General features: G+C 56.7%; 1 protein-coding gene across 3 annotated transcripts in view; it reads right to left on the minus strand.

The window, feature by feature from the left end:
• The window catches only part of MOB2 (MOB kinase activator 2), a 71,067-nt gene that overhangs the window by 33,146 nt on the left and 23,718 nt on the right, over positions 1 to 14,203 (minus strand). The window contains exon 1 of one of the 3 annotated variants that reach the window (XM_032270560.1): positions 9,451 to 9,543. The exons of the other annotated variants lie outside the window; for them this stretch is intronic. The gene's annotated coding sequence lies outside the window, so the exon portion shown is untranslated. Of the gene's footprint in view, positions 1 to 9,450; positions 9,544 to 14,203 lie in introns of those variants that run through there. 3 annotated transcript variants of the gene reach the window in all.

Raw genomic sequence — 14,203 nt, forward strand, 5'->3', positions numbered from 1 at the left:
CCTCCTCGTGCCTGACCCTACACCAGGCGACTGTGATGAAACTGAGCATTCATCACTAACTGCAATTGTGGTGAGGGACAGAGATAAGAAGGCTGTACAGGCATCCAGCCCCTGGCTTCAGCCACTCATTCCCAATCCTCCTTCCACAGATGCGGGCTGAGTAATCTTGCCCCTGCTCTCACATGCAATCCCTGGGGGTGGGAGGCGGGGAAGAAAGATCTCAGAGAACAAAATCTCAGGCATTAACAATGGTTGCAAGCAAGAAGCCTACAGAGTGAGGGTGAGGGATCCTGCTGGCCCCACCGGGCATCCCCTCTCAGCTGCCGGCGGCACAGGCAGAACCCACATGGGCCACTCTCTTCCGGCTAAGTGCCTGAGTGGGGCCGTGGGTCTGCGCTGCTCCTCAGTGTCTCGCCCTGGGCGCTACAGCAGGTGCTACAGAAATGTGTGCTGATGATGGCAGGCAGATCAGCTAGGAATTAAATGCCCAACAGAGAACATAAAAATGCCTTTTTGACACGGCTGCTCGAGAGAGTACCCTCAGGCCTGCTGCCAGATGCTGAAGCCCCAGCCCCACCCAGGGCACAGACACATGGCTCTACACATCGTCAGGCTGGGGTCCCATCAGACCTCAGCTAGGAAGGCTTGTTCCGTGGATTCCACACGTCCTCCCCCAGCCCACCCAGGCGGGGCCTCGGGCGCTACCAGAGGGAGGAAACCTGACAGTCAGCCCTGGGATCGGCCCAAGGTGAAGATGAGGCCCCAAGGCCCTCCCCACAGGTCCACAGGCCCTTGAGCAGCAGTGTCCTGCCTGGCATTGTGGGCAGATGGCCCTGCTTTTTTTCCCCAGGCCTGAGCCCCCATGACTCCCAGCAGGCACAACCTGCTGGCTCCCAGGCACCTGACTCTGAAGAGCAAGCATCTGACACCCACTCTTCTGCAGGTCCTTCTAAGAGCAGATGGAGGCCTGCTCCCGGCAGCACCACGTGGCCAGGCTAGGACACCCCGGCAGCCCCTGGTGCCGTGCGGGAGAAAGTGGGGCAGCATGGGGCGTCCTGGGTCCCATCCCAGCTCCCCCACAGCATGGGTGGGGCTTAGGCCAAAGCGTGGCTCCTGGGGAGCTCGAGGCACAGCATGCGGCGGGAGCACTCCGAGCAGGTTCCCCTCTGAGCTCAGGCCACATGCCCTCTGCTCACAGCAAGCCCGCCACAGCCCCGACCTGGAGAGAGTAAGCCCAGGGTCTCAGCATTCAGTGAGTGTGCAAGCCCTGACAGGCTGCAGGAAGAGGCGACTGGGGAAGGGGAAGGCCCTCCTCAGGTGACAAAGAGGAAGAGGGCTCTGTGGATGGCTGGAGAGAGGCATGTGCAGAGGAGAGCTGGGAGCAGGCTTTAAACCCACCCACCAAGAGTGCGGTGGGGCAGGGTGTGGAGAGTGGGCAGTCTCTGGACTGTGGCCAAGGCAGAGAAAGCTGAGGCTGCCCAGCCTGCAGCGTGTGGAGAAGGGACAGAGAGGGGCAGGCCGGCAGCTCAGGGAAAGCAGACATGGAGGCGGACGGTTCCAGCCAGACCTGGGCGTGAGGCTCAGCTACCAGGCCTGGAGCCAGGCCCCAGACCCCACCCAGAAGTCCTGGATGCCACACACATACACTGTCACCTCAGGTTCATCCCCATGTGGAAGCATGGAGTCCCTACCTAGGCCCTGCCCCACCCTGGAGATGGAAATGAGGTAGCCCCGGGTCAACTGAGAGATGCCCCAAACAGCTCCTTGCTCAGGCTCCAGACTGCACCCTCTCCAGGTGATCGCACACATGGTCTGCAGTGCCGGACACAAGGGCAGATGACCAACACCCCCACGACCACAGAAGCCAACAGAGCTGGCTGCCAGCACTGCAGGGCTCTACTGTGGCGGCCCCACAGCAGTGGACACCCCAGAGCAGGGCCCTCCACGGACACAGGACACGTGTCCCCCACACACCCTCATACACTGATGTCTACAAATGGTCGCATCTGGGACAACTTCACAATTGAACAGGGTTCCTGGGGCAAGACCCGTCTGCAAGAAGGCCCAGACGACAGCAAAGCAGCTTCTCAGTGCCTGTCACCAGTGAGCACAGCCAGCACGCTCTCCAGGGCACATGTGAGGGTCTGAAGAGGGGCCCTTGGTCTCCAAGGTCATGCGGCACCCACCGGTCCCATGGGCTCCTGGTCTTCACTGAAAGCTGCAGGGGAGGCTGGAAGGTGCTGGCCAGGGGGGGCACCTGGCTGGGGTGTGGGAGCCACTCCTCGCAAGCCGCATGCCCGGGAGAGCGCTCTTAGGGAGAGGTCCAGAACAAGTGGCAGCCTTCTGATCACCAAGAGGAAGCGCCACTCACTCAGCCTTGGCTGGGGTAGCTCGTTTCTGCCTTCCATTCACCAGGGGCCCACGGCCGGGAGCCTGGAGAAAAGGAGATGTCCCCAGGCAGAAAGAGGCCAGAGAGCCAGGAGGATGTGAAGCGGGTGACGGCCCGGCCCACCCACCTATGATGGGAGCAGGGCTCTCCTAGGAGGAGGAGGAGTCTGGCTGCCCCCGGAGCCTGGCAAGGGCAGGTAGGTGGGAGCGGGGCAGCCTTCCACTGGACTCCAGACAGTATCTGCCACCCCTTCTCAGTAGCCTACACAATTTACAGCTGAGAAACGGCCCGTGAGGTTGAAAATCAGAATAATGACTGCACCCAGGGGGATATCAGCCCTGGGAGGATGAGGGGAAGGGAGGTCTGGGCTCAGGAGGCGGTTTTTTTTCCAGGACTGCCAGGGCCTCCTCCATGGAAGGGCTCACAGCACCTGCCCACTGGGCAACCCACACAGCTGGTGGCTCCTGGCACCCACGCTCTCAGCTGCCCCAGGAGCTAAGACTGTTAAACAAGTGGCCCTAAAAGAACCCAGGTGACAGGGGAGCCCCATGTGTGAATTCTTCCCCCACAGCTCCCTTCAGAGTAGACTCAGCCAAACAAAGAACTCGAGGTGGAGGCTACAGTGAGCAGGGAGAAACCCACGCTGTGTCTGCATTCACACGAGTTCAAGACAGCCAGCGCAGGGCACTCCGGGACTCCCAAAAGACCACCAGGGCTTCCTCAGCAGCTGTGTCACTAACATCTGCAGCACAGAGTGACTGGGCTAGGCCAGGGCCCTGCTCTCCTGACCACACGCCGAGCCTGGCAGCCACCGAGGGTGAACTGAGGCGGAGGGACCACGCCAGGGCACAGATGCTACGCACAGACGCCGCATGGCTGCCCTTGTCAGAAGACTTCAGGCAAACCGTGGAATAAAATGGGAGGGAAGGGATAGAGACGCGATCGTGGAGAAGATTCTAAGTGCCAAGCCCAACAGGGACATTGGCGTGTGCTACCCAGGCTTCCCCCAACTTCAGCCAAGAGGCAGCTGCAGGGCAGAGCTGGGACATATGTACACAGCCTCAACGGACCCCACTGCTAGAAAGGGGTCCTTTGATTGGAACTCAAGGCTGCCTTCCTCTAAAGCATGGTCCTGCTGCAGAAAAAAACAAATTTAGCCACCCTGGCCCAACACTTTGGGAGGCCTAGGTGAGAGGATCGCTTGAGGTCAGAAGTTTGAGATCAGCCTGGGCAATAGAAGGAGACCCCCGTCTCAAAGAAATCTTCAAAATTACCTGGGTATGGTGGTGTACTTCTGGTCTCAGCTACTTGAGAGGCTGAGGTGAGAGAAGTGATTGAGGCCAGGAATTCAAGGCGACATGAGCTATGACTGCACCACTGAACTCCAGCCTGGGTGACAGTGTGAGACCATGACTCTCTAAATAAATAAATGATAGTTACAGGAAACACAAATGTGCATTTTAGGAAGCAAACATACTGCCTTGGAACTTGGTTCCAGGACCCCCAAATGGCTTTTGAAGCAAGTAGACCCCAAGGCGGGGATCAGCAACACTACCCAGAAAGGAACCATGCCCACATCAAGCTGAAGGCTGATCCGAAGGGGGTTGGGGGCTCCTAGAGGGCCTGCCCAAAGAGGGGAGCAGCTGGGTTCTGGGAACAGCCAGCTCTGAATAAGCTGGCTTCAGAAACCCTCAACTTCCTTAACTGGTACCCGCAGATCTGCCCCTGTCCATTTTATTGCTAAGGAAGCAAGCTTGACGGGAGACTCATTCAGGGTCCTGGTACCCACTGACGGAGTTTTCAGATCTAGAAAAGACCCTGTACAAACACTGAAAAGTAATGCTGGAGGTTCCAAGCCTCCACAGAGTCCTGGAATACAACCCCTATAGTGATTAGTGATGGGGGCAGAGAAGGCTTTAAAAAAGAAAATCTGTAAAAGCTGGGAAAGCTCTGCAGGAGCCCAACGGAATTCAGCCACCCTAGGACGCACACTGAGTGTCGCCACAGAGCCTCCCAGTGCCGCAAAAGGATTGGGGCAGGCATTTCCAGACGCACTTCAGACATGGGAAAATGGATGATAAAAAAGCTCCCAGCCCTAGCTGCAAGGCACAGCACAGCTACCAGGCATTACACATAAAACCACAAACCTGGCTCCAGCCGAGCGGGCAGAGGTTTCCCAGCACTTCACCCAAGTTCATAACTTTTCTTACAAAGAACAATACTAACAGAGCTGCCCCCTGGATTGCCCCCCTCCATTCAGGCTCCCCCAGGGCTGCCCGCTTCGAAGTTGTGTGTGTCTGTGTGTGCCCCTGCCAGTGTGCACGTATCTGTATGTGCGTGTGTAACTGGTTGTCTGGCAACTGCTCTCCCTTCTTTCTTGCTCGTTCTCTGCCCCCCACCTCCAGCCTGTGACCCCCATTCTTCTTGGTCCTTTGGGCCCCTGAGCAAGCCGCAGGCACACAAGCTCAAGCCCACCATGGGCAGGACCCTGGCTCCTCCGCTCTCCCTCCAGGCATCCTCTAGGGTCTGCTCACCCCTGGCTGGTCAAGTGCCTCCTCCCCCTGCACCCTCAACCTCTCGGCCTCGCTCCTGCTGCTCACAGCACACCCACCCTCCACCTGGTACCGCCTGTCCACCCTCCACCCGGCACTGAAGACAACCTAAACGACCATCAATTAGTGAAGGAACAAGCAGACTGTATCGTATCCACATGAGACGGCGTCTCAGCAATAGAAAGAACAAGATTCTCACACAAACACATGGATGAATCTCAAAGTATCAAGCTGAGTGAAAGAAGCAGACACACAAAAAAACAGGGACTCTGATTGCATTAATATGAGAGTCCAGCAAAAACAGAACGATAGTGCTAGAAGCAGCCCCATGGCTGCTGAGGGCGCGTCAAGGAGTTGGCGTCAAAGGGGCCGGTGAGGCCTTTGGACATCCTGTCATCATGGCTGTGGGTGGTTATGAGGCCACCTGCATTTGTCAGAACACACCAAAGCATACATCTTATTGCATATAACGTACACATACAAAAAAGTACATGCTCCACATCGGTGATTTTACTGAATATAAATCATACCTCTAGAAAGCTGACCACACACACACACACACACACACTCCACACCTCAAGGAAAAACCCTGGACTCCAGGCCTGCACATCACCACAGGTGAATCCCATAGACGAGATGGTGAATGGTGATAGCAAACAAGGCAGGGGAATGGCTGCGTGACTCCACAACACCAAGCTCAAAGTTGGCTGGATGCCAGGCGCTGCGGGCGCAGAGGAGGGGCGCTGAGGAGGGTCGCAGGGGCTGGGGGCTGCCGGCTTTCCAACTGCACATCACGGGCCGGTGTATGTTCACCTGTGTGCTTTCCTGTGTGTGCTACGCTTCATACCTAACATCCGAAAAGGAAACGTTCAGCAATGTTTCTACAACAGAGGACTGCTGTGCTCATGATGCTTCATTTTTGCTAAATGGTGCTTACCGTGTGTTCACTGCATAGTTCCCAACTGTTTTTTTGCTGTTTCGTTTATTTTATTTTTGAGACAGGGTCTCACTCTGTCATCCAGGCTGAAGTGCAGCTGTGTGATCACCGCTCACTGCAGCCTGCACCTCCTGGGCTCCAGTGATCCCCTCATCTCAGCCTCCCAAAGTTCTGGGTTTACATGTGTGAGCCACTGCACCCAGCTAATTTTTAAATTTCTTTTGTAGAGACCGATGTCTCATTATGTTGCCCAGGCTGGTCTCCAACTCCTGGGCTCAAGCGATCCTCCTGCCTTGGCATCCCAAAGTGCTAGGATAACAGGCGTGAGCCACCACGCCTAGCCTCAGTTGCTTTTAAGTGAACGATTTCAGTCACAGAAGCTGTGCCTGTTTTCAAGATGGAAGCAAGCCACATGTTGGGAATGGGAAAGGCCCAGCGCCAACTGGAGGCAAACCGTCCTTAGGGCCTGGGGCCAAAGATCCTCAGCCCTATCCCCAGCCACAATGCCCAGTGAACACACACCCACAGGGTGCCACAACCAGAAGGCCAGCAGCTTCAGACAGCTCCAGGAAGCTAGGCCGGCGATGCGCCAGGCTTGTCCCCTGCAACATGAGAAGTCACTACTCCTGGTGATAGAAATGTCCCAGAAGCCCCTTGAGAAAAGCTACTCTGTGACTTTGGACACTCGGGAGCGCCACATGGAGCCCCCAAACTGCGCATCAGAGGCAGGGAAAACCAGAGTTGCCAGGCAAGCAAAACCCGAGCTGGAGTCTCGGAGACTGCTCAGGACACACGCACCCATGAGCAACACAAATCAAAAGGAGACCACAGGTCACCAGGAAGTCGCAGTCTGGACTAGGAGGGGGTAGCCAGAGGGGGGCAGCTTTCTGCAGGGAGAGCCACTGGTGCAGGGGCGGGCATGAACCCTTAAGCCCCAAGCTTCTCCTCACACAGCTGCCAAGGCCATTTCTGTTGACCCCTGTGCTGGCAGCCTGGCTCAAGCCTTCACACACGACTGCCCCCCAAGAGGGGACAGTAGCATGTGGAAGGGAAAGGGGCTTACTCCTACATGCTCGGCCCAGAGTGCAGCACAAGCCCATTCTGTCCCTGGCTTGCCTCCAGTTCCCAAGTGGGCACTGCCCTCCTAGTTCCCACAGCCCAGTCAGCAAAGGGAGGGACAGAGGAGGAGAAAGTGCCATCAAGTCTACCCCAAACCCATCCCTGCCCCCAGCACGCTGGCCAACAAGCCTCACACCAAAGAGGAAAATGACCAAAACACATCAGCTTTCTTCCACGCCACCCTGGTAGGAGACAGTGACAGCCTCTCTTCTAGTGCAAAGGGCTTCTCTTCCACAGCTGACCTGTGCCAACATCCATGGAGCACCTGAGACCTGAGGTGGCACTGCAAGCATGCTTGAAGCAAGCCAGGGTCATCCCAGCCCTGAAAGGAGTCCCAGGCACCGCCACAAGCCTGTCACCCTCAGACAGTGCGCCTTCCCCAGCACAGCCCGGGGGCCACAGGACATTCAGGAAGACATGTGGTGCAGGCTGGAGGTCAAGTGCCCTCCTGGGTGAGGGTGATCACAGACTGCCAGGAGGCCACGAGCCAGGCAGAGGCCACGCAGAAAGAGCTGCCTGGAGCCATCAGCAGGAGGGCTGGGGCCAAGATTTCAGTATAATTTTAGAAGGCAGAGTAATGCACCACCACACCTCCAAAATTGTCCATTTCAAGTTCAAGTCAAGCCAAACTCCAAACAATTACAGTGGCTACTGGAGCCTGCCTAGTCATTCTGCTGGCCCCCAGCCACCACTGGCTGCGAGAGGGCAGGGGCCTCCAGCGATCCCTGACCCCTCTGCCTCCTGAAGACCGAATTTGGCTCGATGAAAACCCTTGGCCTGGGGGATAGGTGAGAGGGCTTAAGGGCCCCCATCTATCAGGCTGCTGAAAAAAGTGAAGGAGCTCCCACACTCACCTGCTCATAGCAAGGTGGTGGGGCATGGATTGATGGTTAAAACAAACAAGAGGGCTCACGATCCCTCCGGAGCTCACAGGCTCAGAAAAGGCAAGGGACAGGTGAGACCCTGCCTCTCTGTCACTTCTCACTCCCCCCCACCCCCAGCTTCACCAAGCCCAGCAGGCGTGAGCAAAGGCAGCCAGCACCCGGGCTGCCTAAGAACAGGGCGGTGGAGCCCTGCCAGGCCACCCCACCCTTTTCTGGCTGGTATAAAATCCTTGGCTGCAAAATTTAGCCCAGGCTGAGTCGCAAAGGAAGGAAGCTGGGAGCTGCATGAGGGAGAAGCAGTGGCCTGCAGGAACATACCACTCCTTGCCCCCACAGAGTCCCCTGGAGCTGGTGAGAAGTCAGCCCAAAGGGCCCATTTGCTGGCTCCTGATGATCTCTGGCTGTGGGGACCCTCTTGGTCACAGGCCTGACTAGTGGTGCTGCCATGGCCACCTGGCCTCCAGGGGCTCAAACAGAAAAACTGGAAATCAATGTTTCTGTCAGTATTTTTTTTCCCCAAAAACTACTGACATCAGTTGAGAAACAGCTTTTCCTTAGAAAAATGCCAGACGGAAATGGAAGTGTGTCCCTGCACTCTGGAACGGTGGAGGGAGTCTCCACAGACAGACACAACCCAGGAGAGGCATGGGGGTGACGGTGCCCTGCCCTCCCCTCCACAGTCCTCAGCAAAGCCACCGCCACAGGCTGTGGGAGAATGGGCACTCCTGATGTGTGCGCAGGTGGCTCTGGGTGGGCAGAGCAGCTTTCCAGGCACACACCGGCCACACTGCAAAGGGTGTGGTCAAAGTCACTGCACAGACCCCCTTGGGTTGGCAGCTAGAACAAATACCATCCTCCCCATACTGCTGTGAACGCTGGGTGTGGGGTGCATCCAGGGCAGGGCTCTGGCCCGAGGTGTCTGGTAAAGAGGGTACCACGGTGAGCTCCAGGAGGCTGGCAGGAGGGAATGCAACTGAAGATCTGGAAGCCCACTCCCAGGGGAAAAGGGCACCAGGCAGGCAGGTGGGCAGCTCCTCAGGGCACATTCCCCTCTAATTGGAAATGCTGTTTTCATCTTTGAAACTGGAAGGAAAAGCGTCACATGTGGGAGTACCCCACATTCCAAAGGTGACAGACACAAGGCAAGACGAAAAACTAGAGTGGGAGGTGCCACTGCCCATACTTCAGATTCCTCAAGTGGGGGGTCCATGGCTGAGGCCGCACAGGGAGGGGACACAGCACAGGGCACCCTGGGGAACAGAGGGGTGCAACAGCTGTCCCACTGCAGGACAAGGCCTGGCCCGGCAGCCCAGTCCCTCACGCACAGTGAGTTCTGCACAGCCTCTGCACTGGCCACCCAGCCAACCCTGGCCCAGCCTCGGGCCTCAGCCGGAGAATCCTCCTCAAACCCTAGTCACTGGGGCCTACCTCTCCCTCTCCAGGTCACGCATGTGCCCCTCAGGCCAGCCTTGCCCCTGAGTCCTCAGCCCCAGGAGTCCCCAGGCTGTTCCCTCGCTGTCATTCTTGCCAGCCTCTGCCCAGTGTCACCTAGGAGACCCCAGCCTCTACCTCAACCAGCCACGCCATTCACTCCATGTCCTGCTGGGTCTGTCAGTCCAACAGAAGCGGGAAGAGGGTGGGGGAAACGAGGCAGTGGGTGATTTTCTGTTCAGTCCTGGGAGCTAAAAACAGGGCCAGTACTGGCAGCTGGAACCTGAAACTGTTTCAGTGAGTGAGCTCCTCATATACACATAAGACTGTTTGCAAATCAGTATAAACAAAGTGACCATCACCCTCTCCCCAAAAATAGGGGCAAAAAAAAACCATCCACAGGCAGAAAAAAACCACAAATGATCAATAAACGTAAGAAGATCAATTTTCCTAGTTCAGAAACAACTGAAGACAAGACCTTCCAATGGCAGCCAGTGCTGGGCACCCCCAGTGAGAAGCTCCTCAGAATGTGCAGAACATAACATGTTCACTAATCTTCCTTTTATAATGTGTACTATCTATACCCTAACATAGATTTTTAGAAGCTATACACAGTAAAACATTTCAGTTTCCTGAAAACTTCACACTCGACGATGCCCGCCTCACTATGCACCTGGAGGCTTGTCTTCAAGGAATCAAAGGAATCTGGTAATGATGGCTGAGAACTGGGTCCCAGATGCTCCCTGCTGGGGAATGGAGATGCCAGTCATCGAATCTGCACTAAGTTCCACCACCAAGGGGACCAACTGGCACACACGGCGTGTAGACTCCCCAGAAGGGTGGGAAAGCCACACGGAAGACAGCGGGGCCATGGGGTGCATCCGCCCCACACTCTAGAACAGAGAGCACCACACAGAAGACAGAGAAGCCACAGGGAGTATCCAACCCACGTTCTAGAACAGAGCCACGCAGAAGACAGCAGGGTCACCAGGTGCATCCACCCACGTTCTAGAACAGAGAGAGCCACGCGGAAGACAGCAGGGCCACAGGGAGCATCCACCCCACGTTCTAGAACAGAGAGAGCCACACGGAAGACAGCAGGGCCACAGGGAGCATCCACCCCACGTTCTAGGACAGACAGAGCCACGCGGAAGACAGCAGGGCCACAGGGAGCATCCACCCCACGTTCTAGGACAGACAGAGCCATGCGGAAGACAGCAGGGCCACAGGGAGCATCCACCCCACGTTCTAGAACAGAGAGAGCCACGCGGAAGACCGCAGGGCCACAGGGAGCATCCACCCCACGTTCTACAACGGAGAGAGGCACATGAAGACAGAGGGGCTAGAGGGGCATCGCCCCACGTTCTAGAACAGAGAGAGCCAGGTGGAAGACAGTGGGGCTAGGGGGGCATCGCCCCATGTTCTAGAACAGGCAAAACCTCTGGGCGAATGAGGGGTTTTCCTGAGGATGGTACAGGCTACAGGCACTGCCGATACAGACCTATACGCTCGCCAAAACTCACTGAATTGTATGTACAGCTGCTTCTAGCCGGGGCATGGTAGTTCACGTCTGTAATCCCAGCACTTTGGGAGGCTAAGGCAGGAGGAGCTCTTAAGCCTATGTCAAGACCAGCCTGAGCAACACAGTGAGACCCCATCTCCACAGAAAATTTAAAAATTAGCCCGGTGTGCTGGTGTGCCCCTGTGGCCCCAGCTACTCAGGAGGCTGAAGCTCCTGGGACGTTTCCATCACCGGGAATCATGACTTTTCACACTGCAGGAGCCGAGCCTGGCAGATGGCCGGCCTTGCCTCCTGGGGCTGTCTGAAGCTGCCGGCCTTCTGGACATGCCTCCCTACCGTGGGTGTGCAAGATCCCATATCATAAAAAACAGCTGCTCGCACACGCAACTTGTCCAATTCAAGCAGAAGCTGCTGAGGTGATGATCGAGGACACGGCCTGAAGAGCCTGGCGGCCGCCCTGTTCAAATCAGCAGCATCAGAGCCAGGGTGACTCACTCCATCATTAGAACTTTCTCAGGATGGAACACAGGCCTAAGGCTGAATTCACCTCCATTTTAAGAAGTAAACCAGTTTTCCCCTCACAATGTCCTTAACAAGTAGGCACCGCATGCAGAGCAGGGAGAATAAAAGACGCAGGCAGGTGCCATCAACTCACATTTGTGTTGAGATTGCAGGCCACCGGCACCACTCTGCCAGTCTCAGGCAAGGTGCTATCACTTGAGTTGCTCACGATGAAGCCAGGCACAGCCCGTCAGAATGTGGAAGACCCAAGATGGGCCTGAGGTAAGGCCACCCGCAGCGAAACACGGCTGGGATAGGGCCCTGGGCCTCCCCGGCAGGCTCCAGGCAGTTCCTGACGACCAGGGGCGAAAATCTCATCTCTGACTCCCCGCTGCTTGCGCAGCCACGCACGGTGGTCCCGCCACACCCACCCAGCCTGCCACCCGCTGCCCACTCTCTCCACATCCTTAGACTCTTCCTCTCTCCTCACGCTCACCTCAGAAATTCCTGAAGGGGGTGCTTGGGAAGTAACTTTTTCAGAACTCACACATCAGAAAATATTTTCATTCAACCCTCACACGATTGATGAGTGAAGTGATGCTAAAGTCTATGGAAACGCTTTTCTGACAGCATTTTGAAGACCATCTTCTAGTTTCCAGTTGGAACTGATATTCTCAGTACACTGCAGATGAGCTGGTGCTGCAGTCTGAACGTGTCCCCCACGAGCATGTGGTGCCGCAGTGCTGGGACGTGGCAGCTGGTGGGAGGTGATTAGGAACGGGGTGAGGCCCTGCCCTCCCGATGGATTATGCAATTCTGAAAGGGCTTTGGGCTGAGTTCCACCTCTTGCCCTTCTGCCTTCCCCCACAGGGTGACGCTGCACAATGGCCCTTGCCAGACGTGGGACCCTCTATCTTGGAGTTCCAAACCTCCAAACTCTAAGAAATAAACCTCCGTTCTCTGTAACCCACCCAGTCTCGGGTATTCTGTTTCAGCAGCACAAGACAGACTAAGCGGTTTGTGTTTTGTTTTTCCCTCTGGAAGCTCTATCCCTGGTGTCTTCTGCTGTGGCCTTTCATCCCCTGTGCTGGACACCATGTGAACCCATTTAATCTGTGAAGTCAACCCGGGAAACTGTGATTCCTTTGATCATTTCCTCCCTTCTGTTTCCTGCTCCTCCTGGAACTCCTACCAAGCTGCAGAGACCCCTGTCTGACACTCGGTTTTTGTGCCTTCGCACTCCTGCCGTCCACCCCTGGTGGCCTGCCCTGCTCGGCCTGCCTGCTGGGAAGGGCGCCCAGCGCCATCTCCCGCTGCCCGCTTGCTGCCTGACCCTCCTCGCGCAGGTGCTCTCTGCTGTGCGCCGGACGCTCCTTGCTGTACAAGTCTGCTCTTCCTTCTCATGCCTGCTACTTGGTCTCTACAACCCTGAAGAGACTCACAGACGCTCTGCTTTACTGTGGTTTAGGCTGGCTTCCTGCTTTCTCATCTGCTTTGGTCTATCTGGTGACCCCTGCCGCTCACATCACACGTGGCTGGGGGGCACCGCAGAGCTCACTAACGGCTCTAGGTGCACGTTGGCGGGGCTTCGCTGGGGGAGTCTGGCTCTATTCAACACCTTTCCAGCATCATAGGAAATGACTTACCAAATTGAAGGGACTCACCCACACCCAACATCCACGTCAATGAACGAAGGGGCCACCTCAGGGAACATAACTGCGACACTTCAGAACACCAGGGAACATGGGGCAGCCCCTGCTCCCCATTCTCAGGGTCCAAGGGTTTTTTCTCTTGGGCTGGGCAGACTCCCACTCTCTGCCTGGAGGGTCGAACTCAGCTGCTGGGGTGCTGAGAACCCAGTGTGGGAGGGGCAAGAAGGGGACGTCGCACGGTGGATGTGGAGAGCTATCAAGGCTTCCTGTGCAGGATGACACCCTCCACTGCGCCAGGGTGTCGGCGGCCAGTGCCACAATCCCACACACTTAGACTCATCCTCCAGACTTAGATCAGACGTGAAGGGGGTGTACAGCTGCTTCTAAATACACCTCCAGCCTCCATCCAGGGGGCTCCCAGACTCCACCTGGAACCACCACAGCTCCTTTGTGAAAACACCTCCCCTGCTGGTCAGAGCTCAGCTTTCCTGCATTTGCATTCACTCCACCCGAGCCTCAGCTTTCCAGCTTCCAAAATGGGTCTGCTCTCGTCTCCTCTGTCCTCTCTGCTCCTGGGGCTTTCTGACTCTTCAAAACTCCTGGCTGCTTATCCCAGGTGGGGTCGGGAGGCAGGGCCAGCGCAGGCTCCCTGGTGCTGGTCAGCCAGAGCCCTGTCTCTCTGCTCTATGGTGTGCTAGTGGGACGGAGCACCCAGGAACGGCAAGGGCACCATGGCAGAGCCATTCATCACCGCAGGCCACCTGCTTGCCCTTCCGGAGACCCCCACCAACAGCTGCTGCACGACACCCGCACTGCTTCTCTCTTCACATAGCAGGCTCCTGAAGAGCCCCGCCAAGCAGGAGCTCTGCGCTGCAGCACAGAATGTGCTGGCCCCAAATCCATACCAGCATGCAAGCTCAGCCACAAGTCTGCTGGCAATAACCGTGGAACAAGCTCATGGGGTTCAGAGAGTCCCACCCTGATGGGGAGAGCCACAGGGAGCCCCAATTTCGGCAATGACCGGCCCCAGGTCCCCACACAACATGAGAGTGGGGACAGCAGTGGATGGCAGCTCTTCAGCAGGACACTACCTTTAGCGGGACCTCAACAAGTGAACACAGCCCAGGGCCGACTCTGGGGCAAATGCAGACCTCCTCCTGGTGCCCCCTTCAGAAAAGGTACTCAAACACTGGCCCCCATCACAAGCTGGACATGG

Source organism: Sapajus apella, unplaced genomic scaffold, assembly GCF_009761245.1.
Source record: "Sapajus apella isolate SASKATOON/1434 unplaced genomic scaffold, GSC_monkey_1.0 scaffold212, whole genome shotgun sequence".
In the NCBI taxonomy this organism is placed as follows: domain Eukaryota; kingdom Metazoa; phylum Chordata; class Mammalia; order Primates; family Cebidae; genus Sapajus; species Sapajus apella.